The sequence below is a fragment of the Anarhichas minor genome, unplaced genomic scaffold (assembly GCF_050575085.1).
Source record: "Anarhichas minor isolate MPS153535 unplaced genomic scaffold, ASM5057508v1 ptg000055l, whole genome shotgun sequence".
NCBI classification, from domain to species: domain Eukaryota; kingdom Metazoa; phylum Chordata; class Actinopteri; order Perciformes; family Anarhichadidae; genus Anarhichas; species Anarhichas minor.
Window position 1 is genome coordinate 2,435,693 of NW_027466501.1, and position 23,391 is coordinate 2,459,083.

Consider the following 23,391-nt stretch of genomic DNA (forward strand, 5'->3'; position numbering starts at 1 on the left):
TGGAACAGGTATATTTTCTCAACGTGGAGTGGGAACCCTACCTGTCAAATGATAAACAGGATAACCTGATCAACCTTGCATTGGTCTTCTTTTGGTTGGCGATGAAACTTATACCATTATTAATCCCAATAGGGAAATAATTTTGTCTGCTTTATTTAATCATTTTTGTTGTTAAAATAAAAACAAAACTATTTGAATAATACTTTGTCTTTTGTATGTCTAGTTTGTTTTTAAGGAAAAAAAACGAGATTCATATCTTAACTCAAATGTGGTGTGAAAAAAATCAGAATGTCCTTGTTCGGCCATATCACCCAGCCCTATAGCGCAGGAACTACTTTCCCTGAAACCACACATTTTTCTCCATCAACCAGCTGGCATGATTGAAAATATAAAGATAGAGTACTGGTCTGATGGTGGTGTCGCCCCTTAACCAGGAATTGCCAACAAATTAAAATGATCCACATCACAGTGTTTCATGGTTTATGAAGTATGGCTGTGTTTTTCTTTGCCCGTAAAAGATGATAATTAGGTGATACATTTATCACAGGAAGCCAGAGCAAGGGGCGCATTTAATAGTATTTGTGCTGCTGCTGCTGCAGCTGCTGCCTGGCATTCAATGGAGACCTGAGTCGTGTCGGAAGGGTTTTAAGGGAAATGTCACTAGAACCAGCCAAAGACTGCAGTTGGGACTTTTACGTAAAAATGACTTATTCAGACATGAGGTGTTAAAGATGCCATCACAGTGATGTAAACAGAAGAATGTAGTTATGACTTTTCAAAGTGCAATATTTGGAAAAGACCAACAAGGCGTTATAAGAAACATTTGCCACTGCTACCAGTTAATCTTCCAAAAGTGCACGTTATGGACCCTGAAACAATGGTATCCATAAATCTTTTTTTTTTTTTTTTTACAATGCTCTCTTCGGAATATAAAAATCTATCTTCCCAACAAACGCAAAGCACAAATGGGCAGAACTGCCATCAGGCTGACAGGGGCCATATTTACACATTTAACATGTTAATAACATAACAACAATATAAATGACGACCGTATCCGTCATAGCTGAGCCGTTACACCATCTGCAAACCATAAAAGCATCACAGAAAGGTACTGAAGGTCAGGGTAATGGACTGAATCAAATCCACGATACATAAAATGAATAACTAAAACCCAACAGGAAAAAAAACAGGCGCGAAGCACTCACACTGTTTGGGTGTCACTATCATTTGAAACACTGCCAGTGGAGAAGAGGGAATTAAGTTTACGACATTTAGATGTTAAATAGTGAATTGAGTTGTGGCTCAATCTGTTCCTTGTGTTGCTAACAGCGCAAAACTATTATTATGTAATATTAATGAGGAATTTGTTTTATGTTATCACTTTTCAGAATACATTCATCACAATACACAAGCAACAAGGAAAATAAAATGAAATGCATGCCATTTCCAACTACCCAATGATAGCCCAATGGCTACAGCCATTTCCAGCCCAAAAGATGCAACATATGGATTCCTATTTTAAAAAGGAGAATACATTTCATCAACAGCTACTTTTAACCAGGGTTGTCAATTCTTGTAGATGAGGTCTATTTAATTTAAACTTCAAAAAGAAAATCCTGCAGAGTGCATGTCATACAGACATAATACACTTGTCCTAGTCCTGGTACGACGCCTAGTACTCGTCGTAGGTTTCAGGTTTTATTTATTTATAGGATCTTTAGATATGAAAAAATATTGAATTATGTTACTATCCTTAATAATTTTACCCCGAAATAACTTACAAATGCCCCTAAAGCACTTGAAAAATATCAACTGCATACTTCTTACTTTGTACTTCTATTTCAGAAGAAAACATTGCAGTAGCCTACACATTTACCCAACAGAGAAATGTCATTACGTTGCAGATTCAGATGTGACTCACAAAATACAACAATGAGGAAATACAATCTTACTCACGGAGGAAAAACACACTCAAGTAACGAAACATCGGTGAAATGAACTCTGCTCCTGTTGACTCCTGAGAAGTGAGGAAGACTTTGGTTGTAACGTTTTGATCCAGCATCCATGACACATTAACAGGCTTTGTCCAGCATTCAGGGGCAAAAAGAAGTGCAGTGAATACAAGTTGCTGAACATATAGTATATTATTAAAGTGGCAATTTGCCACTTTAATAATATATTTGTTTTAACGTACTGTTATTTGTTTGTTGACCATATTTTATGGCAAATGTTTCTATTTTTAAATTATGTCTCATATATAGCACTGTGTTTATTGTTATGCACCATTCACCTAGTCAAATTCCTTGTATGTGTAACGTACTTGGCAATAAACTGTTCGGATTCTGACTCGACACTGCTCTCCCTTGGGTTCCCAACAATACATTCGCCAAGTGTGAAGTAGATTGAATTAACGGTTCTTGAGATATATGCGATGGACACACTCACATAGCGACTGACAGAAAACCCTTGATGTGTAGTTGGATCAAATCATTTCAGAATAAAGAATTACTTTATGTTTGAACAGGGCACAAACCCATGGACACATGCAGCCTGCGACAAGAAGCCATAGCTTCAGTTCAAGGGTTCACAAGACAAAAGGTAAGGGGTCCCTTGTGTTTACGTTGGTTAAAAGTATATTGTGTCACTTACTGATTTATACCCCATCCACTCTCCCCACTCCCTGTTCCTATAACTGAGTGCTGTGTTTTCCTCCCGTCTCTTTACGATGACCCTGAGTAGCAAGAAGCAGCACAACATTCTGTTTATTGGCAAACAGCCTCCCTTTTTACAGACTGCTGAGCAGGTGAGGCATCAGGTGTAAACTCATAAATCCTCTAAGATGTTGCCTGCATTTTAATTAGATCATAAGTTACTAGAAAGTGTACTGTGTGGAGTTTCAGTGCAGAAGTATGAGTTTCCCAAACATCCCTGTATGCTGAGCCTCTGTTTCCTCTTCTCTCCACAAAGCTAGGAGTTAAATCCTACCTCTTTGACAGCTCAGCCTAAGACTGATGGTCGAAGGTCGCAGGCACCTCCAGCACCGACAAGCCCCACAGGATGCCACAGTCCAGGGGGACGGAAGCTGATGGAGGAGCCCACGTGGCTTCCCAGAGCCTTTGGTTCCAGCATATACCTGTATACGCACTAGAATCTCTTCATCCTTGAGCCGTGAGACCGATGACTGCACCCGCCCTCTGATGTGCGAGGCCATCCATCACAGAAGCAGAAGTCAAACTATCATTTGATACACTACTGTGTGGTCCTCAATGCTACGGCTTCCTTTATCGACTTGCCATATACACACACAGACAGACTTTGAAGCTGCACTAATCAATATTATTACGTCAACAATCAATCAAATAACTACGCACAACATGGAAGGGGTCGGTTGTAGAGCGTGGAGACCAAACCAGAACTATAATTGAGAATGTTGGTACAGGCAGTGGTAACTTTGTTTTCTAAAGTAAAACTATTACACGTTAATAGTAACTATTCATTAATTAATTATATTAATACTTCAATTGAGTCAAAGAGGCATTATCAACACAATTTACTCAACCTACCTAACTTTCAATTCTAATTTGATGTTGGATAGTTTAATTAGTAATATGGCATTACATTTTAAATGTTATGTATTTGGTAAGTTAAATCTGAATCTGCAACATATTCAGTAACATTTCTCTGTCAGGTAATTGTTAATTCCTCTGAGGTAGAAGTACACAGTAAGTAGTGTACAGATCAATTACATCTTTTTTTAAGTGGTTCGGGGGCCTTTTGTAAGTTATTTTGGGGTACAATGAGTTTGAATAGTAACATAAAACAAGTAACATAAATATTTTTCAAACATGGAAGTATAGATGTTTAGGGCCCTTGTGTTGCTTACCTTGCCTATCGGTAAAGTCTGGCCCTGGTGGGGTTTTCTTTCCCTGTGAACCAAAGTGTATTTGTGTGTGATGCAACTTTCTTTTTTTTTTTAAGTAAAAAAAAAAGAGTCAAAATATATACATAACAAAAAAATGCGATAAAGAAAGTATACCCTTACAGTGGTTACTCCTATGTATTTGAAACTTTAAAGTATAAGTAAATTATTTTCACGTTGGAAGGCTCGTTCAAGGCAGATCTTCTATAAAAGTAAGGTCAGATAGGAATATAAGAAAATAATAATAATTAACAATAACTTAACGCACTTATTAAAGCAGCAGAGGGAACAGTCGATGCACACACCGTGGCTGGCTCTCTCCCAGTCCCCTGCAGCGAGTCAGAAAATATGCAAATGAGTGGAAATCTGTTGATTGTTGTTCAATGTTTGCATCTCCCGTCATGTCAAATTCCTTGTATGTTCAAGATACCATGGCAATAAACGGTTCTGATTCAGATTCTGATTCAGATTCTGAAATCTCTCACATAATTAACAGAAAAAATGGGCGTCAATGTTGAAACTCAGGAACACACTGCCTAAGACCTATTGTAACATTTACATGCAGTTTAGGCCATAAAGATCAAAACATAGAACATAAATAGAAAATAGATAACATATCATAGAACATAGTTTATATTTCCTGTCTAACTATTTTCTGTTGTTTCCTCCCAGCTGTCTTTTGCTTGAATGGAGAGAGGGTAACTGTACATGACAGCCACAGTAGCCTGTTGCGTATATATATATATATATATATATATATATATATATATATATATATATATATATATATATATATATATATATATATATATATATATATATATATATATATATATATATATATATATATATATATATATATATATATATATATATATATATATATATATTCATAAGACCCTCACGACAGCCTCCAGACGTGTATCTGTTCTGAGCAGCACAGATCACATCTGCCTTCTGCATTTAAATGTACAGAGGAACTTAACATTTCCTCTGAACATTTAAATGCAGGAGACAATTTGGAATAATCCCTGTTAGGCTCCCACATCTACTTCCCCTGACAGTACCTATTATCAGTTAATAGACTGTTCCCAAACTGCTTCTTCAAGCCTTTAGCTTATCTCCTCTGTCACTGAGATAAATCACAGAGTTCTGCTTTGGAGCACTTGTGGAATACAAACAGGTCTGGAAACCTAGAAACACACAGTCCTACTGTAAATAAGGTCATATGCAGCAGTGTAATAATGTCATGCCAGTGATGAACAGGGTTTAAAGAGTAACGGGACATTTAAACTTTTTTTTTTTCAAGTTATAAACTAAATAATATTCTTATTTCTTCTTACTTTTAAAAAAATCAGCATTTCATGATTGAAAATGGCTCAAAACACCATCTAGTGTTTTATATCAGCACTAATCTTAAAGACCAACAAGCCTACAAAGCAGCTCTGATTGAAGCATACAGCAGCTTAAAGCTTTTTCTTTTCATTGGGTATGTGTTATATCTTACAGATACCAGCAGTCAACTGAACAGACCTATAAGCCTACATTCACTGTGGAAACAAAGCAAAGAGGACGAGGACACTTTTAAATTAAGACAGCTAAGTCTGCCGAGATGACAAGAGAGTAAAAGACAAAGTGTTTCTCTTTTTCTGGGCCTGTATTTATCAATCTTCACACTTTGATTACATTACACTTAATTATTGTATTACACTTAGCTGTCTTTTGCTGAAAACCTATTGAAGCAAAGAAATTACATAATTGAAATTTTTATAAGCAACTGAATGTTGAAATTTAACCGCCACAGTTTTAAATTCCCCATGAGGTACTAACAGGTTGAGCAATTTCAAAAACTTGATTTAAAGTAATGTTTTTAAAAGGTTCAAATTCTGATTCAAGTCAGGTTAAAAAAGATAGAAATTGATTACATTCAAACTTTAAAATTGAAGGTGAAAAAATTAAAACCTGAACATCCAGGTTACCGAAGATAATCGAGGTTGTTCCTCCTCTGAGGCAAGAATAAGTTCAAAATATTAAAAAGAGCAATTGGTTGAACTCATTACAAATTTCCAGTGTCATTTGTAAAAAAAAGTTCCTCTCTTCTTTGGAAAAATATCCGTAATTGAAATTCTGATTAAAATCCTTGAACAGCCACACCTGCAGGACAAGAAAGTGTCAGTGGGAGGCAGAGGAGGACTGGACCTCTTGTGTCTATTTCATGTGAACCATTTTTTCCATGCTCATCTGTGATTGGCCAAAACACACTGCAAGGGAAGACGTCCTCGCTTAGGGTCTTTACCAATCAACAACCAGAATACAATGTTGACATTGCGTTGGTCCAATGGTTATTTCCAAATGTCATCTTCAGTGCACTGTATGTACATGACAAACTGGAAGTGAAGCGATAGCACGTTAGGAAATAAATTATAGCTTGCAATTTATGAACTACACATCAGTAAAAAGAAAATTCCGTTTTACTTGTACTATGTAGTCTATTCCCACTGGGAAAGTGACAAATGAATTTGAATCAGAACGGTGAGTATAAAACATGGACGTAGTCTCCTTGAAGTCACCCCATAGGTTTCTGAAGAGCTCAATGTGGTTGGCTCCGGCCCTGGCCATCTTGGCAGTGACAAACTCCTGGCTAATGTAAAAATGGGCAAAGAGATGGATCATTGGTGGAGCTGAGGCGACTCGGGTGAGGCAGCAGAAGAGCTTTATCTGTGTCAATTTAACCTTTAAGTGCAAGGCTCAAACCCTCCCTCTGAACAGAGCTTATATAAAAGGAATCACCTTTACCAAATCACAAACTGCTGATGTTGCTGCATGTGACAAGACCTCCGCTAAATATCAAAAATTCACTTCATTTAATTCAATTTGCATCAATATGACACTGGAGCTATAGGATTAAAGTTCCGCCGTGTTTAATGAAATCTGCCTCAGATCTCATGTTTGAGTACAGAACAGGGTGCAGCTCTGTGAGCTGCCTCTGTCATAGAGCAGTGTCAACATGAAAGAGGGAGCCACTCACTGCACCAGTTATCAACGCCTATTTTCTATTCCCAGCATCAGAAGTCGGGACAGCATTTCTCATTTATCTTCAGAGGAATATCTGTCATATTAGCTGCAGTGCCCATGTACTCAGTGGTGTATAGTAACGAAGTAGAAATACTTCGTTACTGTACTTAAGTCGTTTTTTTGGATATCTGTACTTTACTTTACTAGTTATATTTCTGTTGACTTTTACTTTTACTTCACTACATTTTGCAAAGAAAACTGATACTTTTACTCCGATACATTTCCCCTGAAACCTTCGTTACTCGCTACAAAATCAAATCTATCTTTAGAAACAAAATGAATCATGAGACCAGCGTTGGGGACTGTGGTGGAACAGAGACTGCAAGCAAGCAGGTTTGGTGAATCAGTGGTCCTAGCTTACAAGTTAAATCATTGGTTAATCACGTTAATGCGCAATTACAAACAAGTGCTCTCAAAGCCGCGGTGTTTAGATTCCCAGTGATGCCCAGGATGCTACATGCTATAGCTAGCGAGCGACAACACGAGTAGAATTCCACACAGGACGGGTGGGATGAGGAGAGGTGGATGGGTCAAACAAACACTGGTGTTTCCTCCAGGAGGCCGCAGTTTGTGCCGTGTGTGAAACGAGAAGCCAATGTTGATTTATTTGTGACGTGATTTCCGTACTTAAGCAACGCCACTTCCGTAGATATTTTAACGCAAACCACGATCTTTTCCTAAACCTAACTAAGTAGTTTCATCGCCTAAACCTTAGTCGTTTCCTGTGAAGATGGAAGTTTATTTTGAAAATACAGTATGCATGTAACAAGCGAAAACAGACTCATGTTGCTGGACTTTTGCAGGAAAAACGCACGAAAAATGAGGAGTAATATTTCGTAAGATATCAACAAAACGGGGATGAATTTATATCATTGTATAAAGAGAGTGACATGAGAAGATCAATCTCATGTCTGTATATCACTCTTTTAAAGTGATTAGTGACTCGTCTAAAGCATTTAAAAAAGGAATAACTTCAATAGAATCATTCTATACAATGTAGCTTCTTTACATTCTAATAGAATGTAGAATGTAAAGAAGCTACAATGTAGCTTCTTTACATTCTAATAGAATGTAGAATGTAAAGAAGCTACATTGTATTAGAATTGTCTTTTGAAGATGAACAGGACATTTTTCAGTTTCAAGTAATGACTGGGTTGTTACTTTCGGTGCTGCTTTAGTATCGATCATGTTTTGATATTTGAGTCATTTTGTGGATGATCAGATGGAGTTCTGATGGTAGCAGTCGCCCAATTGCAGATTCAGCTTGAGCAAAACCTTTGCCTATTGTGTTCAAATCAGGCCCATAGGAGTTTACAAGGCAGGTGTCCTTTCTCAAAACACTGACCTGATGCATCAAGTGGATATTTTTTGCTGAACACAATATTATGCATTTGCCCTCTACATCCTCTAGTCGGAATGAGCATACTTATAAACGCACTGTTACAAGTCCTAGTGTCATATTGCTTTTCGGAGAATTATGATGATAAGTTCATAGTAGATGCAAAAGTATACTTATGTACAATATATTATGTTGAACATTGTTGCTCCTGGATGGATCACAGCCAACCCAATTATTTTCAACACAGCTCCTTGTCCTTGGTCATGGTGCCACAGCACTTAAAAGAATAAACTTCATAATTCTCAAAATTCTGACCCTTTGCTTTTTTATTAACAGCATTTACTTGTACTTTTACTTTCAATACTTAAGTACATTTAATATCAGAAAATTACTTTTGATACTTAAGTACAATAAATATCAGATACTTTAAGACTTTTACTCAAGTAGTTTTCTAATAGGTGACTTTTACTTTTACTGGAGTAATTTTCCAGTAAGGTATCTTTACTTTTACTCAAGTATGGCTTTTGGGTACTTTATACACCACTGCATGTACTAGGGGTAGAGCTGAATTCTAATATGGTTTTATATATATGCATTTTAACTAATACTTATTTCATACAAATATTTAAAAAGTATGTGTTCAGGAAGGACAGGGGGTCCTCGATAAAAAGGGGAATAATTTATTTTCACAATAATTCTTTCCATAGAATGTATGACTATTTTGGTCAGGGCTTTCATACGCTTTCTGTAATAAAACATCTTAAATCAAAAAAATATCAAATTGGGTTCCATGGTCTAATTTCAATTTTAATTTTAGTCAGTTTAGAGGTGTTGGCATGAAAAAGGTGTGGGATCCACACCCTAGCCGCTAGCGTTGGCCTGTTGCCCTGTAACTTAGCCTGTATTGATGGCAGTGTAGTAGCAGGATATTTGCATTGTCATGTTAGGCTATACTCTCCTTTTTGCAGACAGCACGATTTCAAGCACAAGTGCTATATGTCACCTTCTGCAATGCACAATCACTTGCAGTTCAAGCATCCTTCCCTGGTGCAACGAGTTTGTAGGCCTTGATCAGACTGCCAACTCAAATCTGTTCTTTTGGCATATCCAAATTGTATCCAGATTGATTTTAGAAAGTCTGGACAGCAAAATGGAATTTTTTTGGATGTGGTTTGAAAACAGATGCAATAACAAATAATTTTGCTGCCAAATACTGGGCTGTTTGCACATCCCTACCATGTGCATACATGTACTTCTACTGTAGCACCAACATTAGATGAAACCATTCAAATTTTTGCCAGAGGTGAAGGATTCCGAATGAATATTTCTGCTTTGCGGTGCACAGACAATATCACCTAGTCGTACCGAATCAGCCTTTAACAGAAGCAATTCTAATTTACACTCCAGGCATTTAGCATGTGCCGTTTTTTAAAGCATGAAGACATACTAAAACATTTAATATAGCAGTTACATTAACAGTTTGAAGCAGGTCAAAGGTCATTGTAGCCTGACAAATCCTCAAGTGACTGATTCCAGATTGATCACAATGAGAAAACCAAAGGTAAAGAGGAAGGAAGGACACGTTGGGCTTTGGAGGTTGTTTTTGAAATCCCCTCACACCATAACTACACTGGAGATATACCCAAAGACTGTACTTCAAAAACTGCCAGCTTCCATCTCCACATGATCAGAATATAAATTCACTCCAGGCTGACACACACTCCTCATGCTATATGTTTTTAATATACAGTAGATCAAAAGACATTCAGTGAGTGAAACCATAGCAACTTGTAGTAAAGGCTGCCATATTTTCTGTTGATTCTGGAGTCACTTTGACAGATAAGAGGACAGAGGTATTTTCATTCCCCTTTAGTTTGCCTTGAATTCACATTGGAAGGTTGTGACAGAATGAAGAAGAGGCTGCTCGATATGTACTTTAATCAATGAAAAGAAATTAAGTACAAGTAGCTAAGTACATTAACTCAAGTACTACTTAAAGGTGCTGAAGTTGAAATTCAGAGCATATACTGTATATTGCCTCCACATGGCTCTCAACGTGGTGACGACTGAGCCAGTGGCTCGCAGCTAACGGTGCGCTTAATGAATGCCAATTGACCTTTCCCACTGAAGACAAAAACCAGATGTTAGCGGGTCTTAGTGGATTTTTAGTTCAGTGGGAAGAGATGGTATGAAAGATATCGCTGGCAAGTGCAACAACAACGATGAGTCGGCCTACAGGGAGGAGGTGCGGCACCTGGCGGTGTGGTGCGCCAAGAACAACCTGGCCCTGAACACCAAAAAGACCAAGGAGCTTATTGTGGACTTCAGAAAGACCAATGGCTGCACACACACTCCCATCCATATCAATGGAACGGAGGTTAAGCGTGTCACCAGCTTTAGGTTTCTGGGTGTCCACATCTCAGAGGACCTCTCTTGGACCCTCAACACCTCAACCCTGGTCAAGAAGGCACACCAGTGTCTCTTCTTCCTGATGAGACTGAAGAAAATCTACATGTCTCCTCTGATCCTGGAGAACTTCTACCGCTGCACCATCGAGAGCATCCTTACAAGCTGCATCACAGTTTGGTATGGCAACTGCTCTGTCTCAGACCGGAAAGCACTGCAGAGGGTGGTAAAAACTGCCCAACGCATCACCGCTACTCCACTTCCTGCTTTCGAGCTTTTTAGCACCTTTCCAAAGGTATGTTGTTTGTCATTCATGAATATTTACCACAATATCTGCTGCTTGTTTGGTGACTTGATTGCTCCTCAAACATTTTACCACAAGGTTACAAGGTTAATTTATTGTCATTGTACAACAGGGTTGCGCAACGAAATGTAGTTTTCAGTCCCATTTTGCTACATAAGAAAAAGACACAAAAAATGTATATATGATATGGTGGAGGATGAATTTAGGAGTCTCACAGCCTGAGGAAAGAAGCTGCCCTGAAGTCTGATGGTATGGCAGTTGATACCTCTGTATCTCTTGGCAGAAGGCAGTAGAGTAAACAGGCTGTGGGTATTTAATATCCATTGGGCTTTTTGCAGGCCCCTCTTGTCACCAATATCACTGATGCTCGGTAGATTGGTACCAATGATGTTCTGTTCTGTTTCTATACCTCCTCTGTAAATGTTAGCGAGAACTTGGCACAGGAAGTTTGGCTTCTTAAGTTTCGTTAATGAGGAAGAAATACAGCCATTTATTAGCTGACTATGTCAGGTTGTTGGTGATACTGATTCCGAGGAGCTTGCTCCACTTCAGATCCATTGATGTAGACAGGGGTATGTGTCTTTGAGTCCATCCATCCATCCATCCATTTTCCTCCGCTTATCCGGGGTCGGGTCGCGGTGGCAACAGGCCAAGCAGGCTGACCCAGACTTCCCTCTCACCGGCAACATGTTCCAGCTCATTCTGGGGGATCCCGAGGCGTTCCCAGGCCAGCTGGGAGATGTAATCCCTCCAGCGTGTTCTGGGTCTTCCCCGGGGTCTCTTCCCAGTTGGACGTGCCTGGAAAACCTCCAGTGGGAGGCGTCCAGGAGGCATCCTAATTAGATGCCCGAACCACCTCAGCTGACTCCTTTCGACGCGAAGGAGTAGCAGCTCGACTCCAAGCTCCCTCCTGATGACCGAGCTCCTTACCCTATCTCTAAGGCTGAGCCCGGCCACCCTACTGAGGAAGCTCATTTCAGCCGCTTGTAGCCGCGACCTTGTCATTTCGGTCACGACCCAGAGTTCGTGACCATAGGTGAGGGTAGGAACGTAGACCGAGTGGTAAATTGAGAGCTTTGCCTTCCGGCTCAGCTCCCTCTTCACCAAGACGGTCCGGTGCAGCGCCTGCTTTACTGCTGCAGCCGCACCGATCCGTCTGTCGATCTCCCGCTCCATCTTACCCTCACTCGTGAACAAGACCCCGAGATACTTGAACTCCTTCGCTTGAGGTAGGCACTCCGTCCCCACCTGGAGGGAGCAATCCACCGGTTTCCGGCAGAGCACCATGGCCTCAGATTTGGAGGTGCTAACTCTCATCCCCGCCGCTTCACACTCGGCTGCAAACCGCACCAGTGAATGCTGGAGGTCACGATCCGAGGAGGCTAACAGGACCACATCATCTGCAAACAGCAGAGAGGCGATCCCGAGACCCCCGAACCTGACGTTCTCCACCCCCCGGCTGCGCCTAGATATCCTGTCCATGAAAGTCACGAACAGGACCGGAGACAAGGGGCAGCCCTAGCGGAGGCCAACACCCACCGGGAACATGTCTGACTTATTGCCGAGAATGCGGACACAGCTCCTACTGCAGTCGTACAGAGACCGGATCGCCCGTTGTAATGGGTCCGGCACCCCATACTCCCGCAGCACCCCCCACAAGAACCCCCGAGGGACCCAGTCGAAAGCCTTCTCCAAGTCCACAAAGCACATGTAGACTGGTTGGGCAAACTCCCAGAACCCCTCCAGTAGTCTTGCGAGGGTAAAGAGCTGGTCCACTGTTCCACGGCCGCGACGGAATCCGCATTGCTCCTCTTGAATCTGAGGTTCGACAAACGGTCGGAGCCTCCTTTCCAGCACCCTGGCATAAGCCTTCCCCGGGAGGCTGAGTAGTGTGATACCCCGGTAATTCGAGCACACTCTCCGGTCCCCCTTTTTGAAAATGGGAACCACCACCCCGGTCTGCCAGTCCATGGGCACTGATCCCGACCCCCATGCAACATTGAAGAGCCAGGACAGCCCAACTATGTCCAGCGCTTTCAGCATCTCAGGGCGGATCTCATCCACCCCCGGCGCCTTGCCACCAAGGAGTTTTGACTACCTCAGCGGCCTCTGCCAGGGATATGGGTGAGCCTCCCCCTAGATCTTCAGGCACTGCCTCCTCTGCAGAGGACATGTTGGTCGGGTTTAGGAGTTCCTCAAAGTGCTCTTTACACCGCCCGACGATGTCCCCTGTCCGGGTTAGCAGTTCCCCCCCCCCCCCCCCCTGCTGAGAACAGCCTGGGGTAAGCCTTGCTTTCCCTTCCTGAGTCGTCGGATGGTTTGCCAGAACCTCCTTGAGGCCAACCGAAAGTCCTTCTCCATGGCCTCCCCGAACTCCTCCCATGCCCGAGTTTTAGCATTCGCGACCACCGCAGCTGCAGCCCTTCTGGCCTGCCGGTACCTGTCAGCTGCTTCGGGAGACCCCTGGGCCAACCAGGCCTTGAAGGTCTCCTTCTTCAGCTTGACGGCTTCCCTCACCTCCGGTGTCCACCACCGGGTTCTCGGGTTGCCGCCACGACAGGCACCGATGACCTTCCGGCCACAGCTCCTAGCGGCCGCGTCCACAATAGAGGCTTTGAACATGGTCCATTCGGATTCCATGTCCCCAACCTCCCTCGGGATGTGTGAGAAGTTCTTCCGGAGGTGGGAGTTAAAGACCTCCCGGATAGGGTCCTCCGCCAGACGTTCCCAGTTCACCCTCACTACACGTTTGGGCTTGCCGGGTCTTTCCAACCGGTTCCCCTGCCATCTGATCCAACTCACCACCAGGTGGTGATCAGTTGACAGCTCTGCTCCTCTCTTCACCCGAGTGTCCAAGACATACGGCCGCAAATCAAATGACACGATTACAAAGTCGATCATTGATCTCCGGCCTAAGATGTTCTGGTACCAGGTACACTTATGAGCCACCTTATGTTCGAACATGGTGTTCGTTATGGCCAAACCATGGCACGCACAGAAGTCCAATAACAAAACACCATTCGGGTTCAGATCGGGCAAGCCGTTCCTCCCAATCACCCCCCGCCAGGTTTCTCCGTCATTGCCCACGTGAGCGTTGAAGTCCCCCAGGAGAACTATGGAGTCGGTAGGCGGCGCCCTTTCCAGGACCCCTTCCACCGACTCCAAGTAGGCCGGATACTCTGAACTGCTGTTTGGTGCATAAGCACAAACCACAGTCAGGGCCTTGCTCTCCGCAACCCGTAGGCGCATGGAGGCGACCCTCTCATTCTCCGGGGAGAACTCCAACACAGCGGCGCTCAGCCGGGGGCTCGTGAGTATCCCCACTCCCGCCCGGCGCCTCTCACCCTGGGCAACTCCGGAAAAGGACAAAGTCCAACCCCTCTCCAGGAGCTTGGTTCCAGAGCCAGCGCTGTGTGTGGAGGTGAGTCCAACTATATCTAGCTGGTACCGCTCCACCTCCTGCACCAGCTCTGGCTCTTTCCCCGCTAGCGAGGTGACGTTCCACGTCCCTAGAGCTAGTCCATGCTGCCGGCGATCGGCTCGCCCAGGCCTCCCGCCTGACCCGCCGCCCGGTCTGCATTGCATCCGACCCCGATGCTTATCCCTGCGGGTGGTGGGTCCACAGGGTGGCTGCTCCATGCTGTTTATTCGGACTGAGCCCGACCGGGCCCCATGGGCGAAGGCCCGGCCACCAGACGCTTGCCGACGAGCTCCCCTCCTGGGTCTGGCTCCGGGAGGGTGCCCCGGTTTCCCTGGTCCAGGCGAGGTGACTGAGTCCGTGGGCTGCTTTTCATTGGGGTTGTTTTGAACCGCTCTTAGTCTGGGCTCTCCCCTGAGACCTGTTTGCCTTGGGAGACCCTACCAGGGGCTAATGCCCCGGACAACATAGCTCCCAGGATCACTGAGCCACTCAAACTCCACCACGTTAAGGTGGCGATTCGCGGAAATCTTTGAGTCCTTTTTTCTAAAATCAACAATCAGCTCAGTTGTTGTTTTTTGTAATACATTTCCTGTTGGTGCTGATTCCAGGAGCATCCATTGCCAAACAAAAAATGTGACACATGTGCTGTTGTTGGGAATGGTGGGATCTTGACCAACAGCAACTGTGGAAAGATGATTGATTCAGCTCAGTTTATTATCAGGTGAGAAAGGTGTCCAGTGTAGTGGACAATCTTAATCAACAGAATTAAACTCATCTCTGTGGAAATTCTATATAACAATCCCTACATCTTCTTTGTTGCTCGTTCAGGTGCAACCTACCTCCCTTTGACGAAGGCAATGCGAAGGATGTGGGCATCAAGACTGACCTTGTGACAGCGAATCCTTCCATCCTAATACATAAGTAAGCGAAAGGATGAATCACTGCCCCTTTAAATGTTCCCTTTTGTCATGTTGCTTGACATCTAGTGTTTATTTTCAGGTATGGGTCTTTGATGGAGCGTCGCCGTGCGTTTGTGGAGAGTCTGCGTAGCTATGGCAACTCCCTGCTGCTCCTTCACCCCTTCTCCTTTGGCTTCAGCACTCCCTTGTGCATGCGGGCCGCCTACAGTATTGAGGACTTCTGCAACCCTGAGTACCTCCAAAATCGGACCCTCTTCTGGCGCTCCCAAGGCCTACAAGCACAACGGCCCAGCACCGGCCTATTCATGGTTAGCCTGGCGCTGGAACACTGTGCCAATCTGTATGGGTTCTGGCCCTTCAGTAATCACCCATATGGACTCTATGGCTTGACTCACCACTACTACGATGACATTTGTCATTTCACACCATGCCGGTTGAGTTTGACATCTTGTTGCGGCTGCACAGTCAGGGGGTGCTCAGGCTTCACCTGGAAGATTGTCGACTAGGTAAAGGAGTAGCTGACAGGACAGGAGCAAAGTGCCTTGTTTGTATCCCAGTCTTTCATATACATTTGAATGAATTGCTAGATCTCTTTTGGCTAAAACAAGAACATTTTATAAATTTCTACATGCTTGATATCTTTCTCCACACTCTTTTGCAGCTGGTGCCCTTTTTTCAGAGTCCACCACTGTTTGATGACATGGATTAAGTGTGTCCAAGCAAGATGGAAGGTGAATGCTGAGTTGGCACATCAGCAGCCAAGCCATTTGTACTAAAAACCAAAATGCAACAATCATAAGACTGTAAACATTTTAGTCTTGCAGTAATTCTAAAACTGTCTGGAGGGGGTTATTTTGATTTTAATGGGAATCCTTTGTGAGACATTTTTAACTTAAGTTGAGTTTAATCTCGACAAAACACGTCTGCAATACAAATTAACAGAAAACTGCTGCTAGTATTTGGGATTCAGTGCGGAGACTCAGTTGAGTAAATGTGATTTGACTCCTGCAGGCTCCCAACTCTCTCTCCATTACCCATCGGCTCCACACCGATTCGCACCAAATTGTTTTCCTCTGATATTGTTTGATATTGTGCTGCTTGCCAGGTGAAATAGAATAACATCAAACTGCGGATGAGAATATGAAGCGGTATCATTCCTGCTCAAATCGAAGTCTGCGATGATTCATTTTGTGTAATGAGTCACCTTTTACGGAAAAAAAATAGATTTGAAAATGCATCTAGCGCCAAGCTGGTAATAACCCTAACATTTTTGCCCTCTACTGTTTTGTACCGCATGTTTGATTATGTGAATGTCCAAGCTTTTGGGATGCAACACCCCTGAATATGAATGCTAATAAGATTGCTATGCATCTAAAGGCTATGGACTAGGACTTCGCCAAAATCAGTACCATACATCTCTAAAGAAAATAGCTACAGTTGTGAAGGTATTAGGTAAATGTAAACTTTATTATAGTCACAGCGGGATGGAAGTACTGTAATGGCTTTATGGAATTTATATTTCAACACAGAGAGCAATTTTTATGGCAGACAAATCATCTCAATCCTTTTTTTATTCATTCACAGTTATTATCTATTCCACAGTTAGTAAATGATTGACTTGGGTACCTGTTTGCTGGGTACACCCACAGCATCAGCAGTAGAGTAAAGTCCCTATGTTTATCTGCTGAAATGATCCATTGGTGAAATTGTGTAGAGGCTCCTTGTTCATGGTTGAAATAACACAATATTGACTGTAAACAGATGAAATGACCCTGGTTGGACTCTGAAAATGGCATCCCTGTTTGAGCATCACTCATGACCACAGAGGACAGAGCTGGTGGCTGTTTTCCTTTAATCCATCTCTCCACGTCGGCTACATCATTTTCCATTTCATTCTGCAGAGTACCGACTCTGCATGGCTCATCATTTCACCCCCCTTGAATCAATATTAATCTCCATGTTTGGATAAAGGTTGTTTGTTTACCAATTCCATCAACAGGACTAATCCATAGATTTACATTTGGGGTCAAGTTGTCAATTTCCATTCAGTTTCCATTAGTTCAATTGTCGTTAGGGGGTTTTGCAGGTGATGTAAGGGAATATATGTAAATTACTGGAATGGCCGGAAATAGGTGAGGGTTATATTGTTTTTCTGTTGTTTTGATTTAATGGATTTGCTGAAGGGAGGGTAGTCTGAAATTTGGGGTAAGGCAGATTAGACTGTTTGAACTGTTTTTCTTTCCAGACGTGTATTGTATTATATTCTGCCTTTGTGAGACCGATTGTAAAAACGTAAATATGATCAAATAGATTCTAACAAATATGGCATTCATTGACACTATTTGCCTTTCATGTGTTTGAACAGTCGCTCCAGTGTAAAAGGGTTTTCTTTTTCAAAATGAGCTAGAAGGTACTAGGATTCATATGCTATTGTAGAACACAACAGACATTATAATCTTTATGGTTATTAGTTATTATTGACATTTTATTAGAGTGAGATATTGCAGGGAGTTTATTGCGGTATCTTTTCGGGTTTAATAATGTTAAGGGCCTTGCTATTTTTTCCAAAAAATATGAGATTCCCCTCCACAATTAATTTAGAGGTGGACTACAATGGCTTCTGACTCATCAGTTTTCTGTCTTTGGTCTGCTGGGAGAGCAGGCAGGAGCTCCGAGACTAGGTAGCTAACTAGCCAGCTCTGGAGATGGACAAGCTAGCTAACCAACAAGCCAGCCGTCCTCTCCGGAGCTCCCGTCTGCTCTCCTCCCGGCAAAGTAGTCTGCCAGTGGCGTATCGGCTATGTTCCCACTCGCTAATGTTAACTTTCTGATGACCATACATTTTGAGAGAAACTCATATTTTCTTTAGCCATTATTCAAAAGAAACAGATAAAAGGTCTTGTGTTTACTGGTCTATGAAAATGTCAATGTCCTTGGGAGGTTTCAATTCAACGCATTTCAGTTTAAAACTGTGTCCCAAATAGATATACTTTAATATTTCAAACAGATTGATTTTAAAATTCCATGGAGGCACAAAAAAATTGTGGATAATATTCTGCAGATGCCCTCTGTGCATTCCTTGCATCTGTCACTGCTAATGTTGACGACCTACTTTATCTTCCATCAAAGCTTCTGTAAAAAGGATACCGATGAATGTCCCATTGATTAATACGTCAGAGACCTGATGACTGAATGAGTTACACCGAGACGGATGGAGGGAAGGAGGAAGACGAGAAGAGAGCAGGACGAGGCCTGCTCACCGTCTCATGGAAATTATCACAACAGAAAAACATTTCAAGGTGATTTTCACCAGAAATATTAATTTTTGTCTAATCTGAATAAGAAGAAGGCATCAAAACACCATCAGCCTTCTAAGTGCTATTGATATTCTGTTTGCATGCCTTGTGAGAGAATGCTTTGGAGAGGAAGAAACAGGAGGTGGAGGGGGCAGGAGAGTCCTGCTATTAAATGTGCTGTTAATCAAGAGGAGACATGGGAGGGGGGTCATCAAAGATTCACTTACTTTGATTGACTCACTTCCCTAACATCCCATTGGATGAATGGATGAGCTACATCAAAGAGTATAGAAGGAAAGCAATTAAACTGTGGGGCTTTTTTGACAACTGGTAGTGCTGCCGCCATTTAGGACTGACAACGCCAATGAGTCTGTGGCCATGGATGTGGAAAGAGACGTCTGTAAATCAACGGATAATTTTTCTTTTTAGGTAGATAAAAGTTTTTTGGAGGGACAAGTCATTTTTTGCAAGTCAAGTCTAAAGTCGTTGAGGGACAAGTTCAAGTCAAGTATAAAGTATTTGAGGGCCAAGTTCAAGTCTAAAGTATTTAAGGGCCAAGTTCAAGTCTCAAGTATTTGAGGGACAAGTTTAAGTCATGTCTCAAGTATTTGAAGGACAAGTTTAAGTCAAGTCTCAAGTATTTGAGGGACAAGTCCAAGTCAAGTCTAAAGTCTTTGGTCACAAGTCCAAGTCAAGTCTCAAGTCTCTTATGGTTGTAGTGAGTGTTCCGTTTTACCAGTGGTGGGCCGTCAGGGCCTGCAAGGCCTTCTCTGCTGGCCTAAACAGAATCACAAAGTTATAGCTATTTTATAATTTAATATTTTTTCTTAAATACACTACATGTATTATAATTTATAAAAATATTTCCCCATTATCTTATTTTCTCATTGCACAGCTACTGTCTTCCTCAGTTGCTCTGCTTCCAGTGCAGCTTGTTTTAAGTAGAGCTTTTATCCAATCAGATTTCACCAGTTTAAGTGAATGGGGATGATATTGTTGATTGTCATAGTCTTCAACCAATCAGATCTTTAGTTTGACATGTTGGGCGTATTGTTTGATGTGCCAGAGCCTTCTAGCTGGCCTACAAGTACGTCAGCATTAACGGGCAGCTCAGTTTTAAGGAGCAGCGCTGCAGTGAGGTGCAGCGTGCGCTGTGATTGGTCAGTGGGCGAGCACGTGACTATTGTGAAACGGAACTTAAGGAAGCTGGCAAAGCTTAGTTGGAGTAGTAAGAGTTCAAATTGAAAGATATGGAAGAAATTATGAATTTTTTTGCATTTTGCTAAGTGTGGATTTTTTTTTTTTTACCTAGCTTTGGTTTTTTAACACTCAATGGCTGAAGGAGGAGGAGAAACGGATTTGTGAGTTGGGATCAGCATTTGGTAAGTCAACTGCCTTTGGTTTTTTTACATCTAATATCTGAACGGCCCTCGAGTGTGTAGCAGAATGCGTGTTGCTGCTGTTGTTTTCACCTTAAGCTAGTTTAGCATAGCCTCCCAGAACACGTGCGGTGCCTCAGCTGTTTTTGTTTTTGTTTTTTTTGTTCCGGGTTCAGAGGTCACAGCCCGTTGTCTCCTACGTGAGCGCAGAAAACATTATATTTCCCACAATTTAAGCTTCTGCATTTTCCAAATGCACTAGTAATATTCAAACGTATTGCTTGGTTCGTAAGCCTCGTACCGAACAGTTTAATACGAATAAGTGTATTCAGCTGCAGGACAGCAGTGAAGGCCCAGGTATAAAATGCACGGCCCGCCACTGCGTTTTACTGACTGATCATATGGTAGTCTCCTCAGTCCAAAATGGCGGAAGCGAAGCTCTGCTGCTGCGCACTGATGTTGCAAAAATACGACCAATTAGCTTTCACTTCTTACCGATTTACAGTAGGTTCTTCAGCTACTTTCAGAAAGGTACATTATAATGACCTTTGACCTTAAAAAAATCCAAATGCAGTTACAGCTGTTCACCTTTGTGGCGCGGTGTTTTGTTGCACTATAACTTCCATGCTTCGTTACCTAAACAACTATTATTAAAGAAATGAAGCTTAGTGTTGCACATTTAAAGTAAGCTGCTATGGATGAATGCACTTAAAGCCAATGCAAGTAAGGAATGAATATACAAGCAGCATTTTACTGGGGAGGAAAATGTGCTCTAATAATTTAATATCAATACCGCAATGGAAAAATACTATTAAAAGTAGATAACTGGGATTACTTCTCTGAAAAATGCTTTTTTCAAGACTAATTCACAAACTCTTGCCCAGAATGTGTTTAGCATCCATGGTTACGCTGTAGCTGAGCTGAGCTGCGAGCATAACACCTAATGTGATGCTGTTCATCCTCAAAACTGCAGTCTAAGTTTTTGTGATGTGAATTATTGTTGCTTAAACTAACAATTTCCTAATGGATAACATTGTCGATTATTGTGTTGATGAATTGCTTGTTATAAAAAGGTCGGATAAAAAAGGCCCAACAGAGCTCAAGTTGATGTAATCAAGTTGGTTGTTTGGTTCAAACAACACTAAAACCCAAAGATATTCAAGTCACAGAAGATGAAGAAAACCAGTGTTTTTGCCTTAAGAAATAGCATCGCTTATATGATTTATCGGTTTTCATTTCTGTTCTTGTTTAGGTTGAGTGTTGATGCCAATCTGTCAAACCCCTTGACAGATTGGTATCTTAGGATGCACAATGCCTTCAACGGCCCAATCAGATTCGAGTGTTGAGTTGTGACATTATTTAAATGTTAGAGACCTGGGAAAGCAGGAGGAGGGGAGTCGCTGCTGGCTGTTGGGGCCCAAACAGCTTCAGCTGACTCCCTGGCAACTTGAAAAAGGACAAGTCACGACCTGCCCGGCTGACAGCTGAGAGCTGAAATATAACTGACTGAAATATAACTGACTGATAAGTTAATTCATTAATCTGCAACAGTTCTGCTGATCAACTTAACCCTTAAGTATTTATTTTAAGCAAAAGTGGAAGAAAGTCATTGGCTTGAGCTTTTCTAAAGTGAATATTTGCTGGTTTTGAGCCTTCTATGATAGTAAACTGAATAGCTTTGGGTTTTCATTCAGTGTCCTCTGACCAGTGTCACTGCTTGTCTCAAGCAGCTGCTGAAGAAATAAAAGTCTTTGTCTACCCTCCCAAAAAAAATCCTCATCACACAGGTGTATTTATAGATCATATTCAACACAGCCTACAGATCAAATTAAAGAAGTGAGAATGAAGTGCTGATGAGTTTCTGCATGTGTCTCTGTGATGTAGGTGTTTTATTTCAATAAATTATCATTGATCTCTTGATAAAGATGCAAAGGCAAAGGAGGTTGAAGAAGTCACTGCCAAGATTTAATGAAACTGTTCTGTGTTCTCACTTTATGTTCCCGACCGTACTGATCCACTATATGCTGCTTTCATATGTGTTAACAAATACATAGTTTTAGCCATGCTAGCAGGACTTCTATAGAGAAGGCTAACACATTAAAGAGGTCTAATCTGATTTCATTAGACCGATATGATTGCTTACAGCTCCTTTCCAAAAAAAAAAAAAAAAATATTCCCTCATCTCTTTTCTCAGTTTTTATTTCCTCATTTTCCTGTCACTTGTCACCTGGGATGTATTTTGCGTTTACTAAATGTGATCAATAGGACATTTAGCGTTGCACCAATGCATCTTCCCTTTCAATTCGAATTTATTTATTTCTTTGAAAGGCTGCTGGACTTTTAGCCGATAAGGCAGACATTAATCACATTCGATGAAACATTCTGCTTTGTTAATCACTAGTCAGAACAGTCCTCTGCTATATTACTCTAATATATGTTTGATTTCAGATTAACACTGTACATAACAACGGTTTAAAATATGTTTTTCTGAATAGAATGTAAATGTATGAAATATTCACATAAATGGATGTTTTAAAGAGTTGGTGGTCAAATGTTTTCCATTCTTTTAAAAACCTTAATAAAGTTAAGTATTTACTACCCCCGCTTAAGTTCTACTCATCCACCCCGCTTACAATCTCTATACAAAAGGCAACAGGACACAATTTTGGTATCGGAAGCATTATTTTTTCGTTTGTAATTCGAGTATATCGACCAATCACATATGACAAGGCATCGGTAAAATGTCGACAAACAGTCCATGCGGAGAGCAAAAGAGGTGGAGCCCATTGGCCAAATCGCCTACTGCTCAGCAGACACTTGTTCTATTTCTACGAAGACCCTCGTTAAAGTTGTGGCACCATCTGGAACGCAGAAGGGCACCATAAGTTGGGGGAGAGTTGATGATGATGGAGGGGACTCCAACCTGCTGTAGCTCCCAGGGACACCAGTGAGACAAGTGAGGGAACACCTCAAAGTCACTATGTCCATTTCTACGACAATATTTGGTTAGACGCATCAATGTGTGATGGAGTTGAGCAGGGAAATAATAAAAGTTCTCATAGCAGCATTTACCATCTGTTGCACACAGTGTAAAAGTCAACCAAGCATCAACCTAACCTGGCAACGTATATTTATGGGACTTTAAAAATTTGGGAAATGAGTAATTTCAACAAGAATGTGTGACAGGAAAGTGCAACTGTGATAGAGGGCAGTCCGCACCTGGGAAGCCAACTTCAGATTGTGTCTGAAGCCTTTACTAAATGCTAATGTCAGGTGTAAGACATTTCAGATGTTGTAAAATGACGGCACTGAGCTCAGTGTGAATACGAACA

General features: G+C 41.9%; 1 pseudogene; it reads left to right on the plus strand.

Annotated features, from left to right (window-relative positions):
* The first annotated feature begins 10,521 nt into the window (after window positions 1–10,521).
* On the plus strand, window positions 10,522–16,080 carry LOC142931869 (alpha-N-acetylneuraminide alpha-2,8-sialyltransferase-like; annotated as a pseudogene).
* Window positions 16,081–23,391: the final 7,311 nt, after the last annotated feature.